This window comes from Schistocerca piceifrons, chromosome 4, assembly GCF_021461385.2.
Source record: "Schistocerca piceifrons isolate TAMUIC-IGC-003096 chromosome 4, iqSchPice1.1, whole genome shotgun sequence".
Classification (NCBI taxonomy): Eukaryota; Metazoa; Arthropoda; class Insecta; order Orthoptera; family Acrididae; genus Schistocerca; species Schistocerca piceifrons.
The window spans coordinates 548,688,269-548,688,853 of record NC_060141.1 but is presented as its reverse complement, the minus strand read 5'-3'; the positions used below and the strand labels follow the sequence as shown (position 1 = coordinate 548,688,853).

Below are 585 nucleotides of genomic sequence, written 5' to 3'. Positions count from 1 at the left end.
ACCTGAACAGGCTATGAAGGCCCAACGGTACCGACCAGCCCCCGTGTCATCCTCAGCCCACAAGCGTCACTGGATGCGGATATGGAGGGGCAAATGGTCAGCACACCGCTTTCCTGGTCTTTTTGTCAGTTTACGAGATCGGAGCCGCTACTTCTCAATCAGGTAGCTCCTCAGTTTGCCTCACAAGGGCTGAGTGCACCCCGCTTGCCAACAGCGCTCGGCAGACCGGATGGTTACCCATCCAAGTGCTAGCCCAGCCTGACAGCGCTTAACTTCGGTGATCTGACGGGAACTGGTGTTACCACTGCAGCAAGGCCGTTGGCTAGTTCTTAATCTGCGGAAGAAATTTCTGGGAATGTACGTTTGGAGCACAGCATTGTACTTTAGTTAAACATGGGTGAACAGAAGAGAATAGAACCATTTGAGAGTAGTGCTACAGATGAATGTTGACTATTGGGTGGACTGATAAGGTAAGACATGAAGAGGTTCTCCGCACAATCGACAAGGAAAGGAAAATTTGAAAAACACTGATAGAAGAAACATCATGGAATTATTTCCACGGTACTAGAGGGAGCTATGCAGAGT

At 49.4% G+C, this 585-nt stretch overlaps 1 pseudogene; it reads right to left on the bottom strand.

Annotated features, from left to right (window-relative positions):
• Positions 1-205: 205 nt before the first annotated feature.
• On the bottom strand, positions 206-323 carry LOC124796743 (annotated as a pseudogene).
• Positions 324-585: the final 262 nt, after the last annotated feature.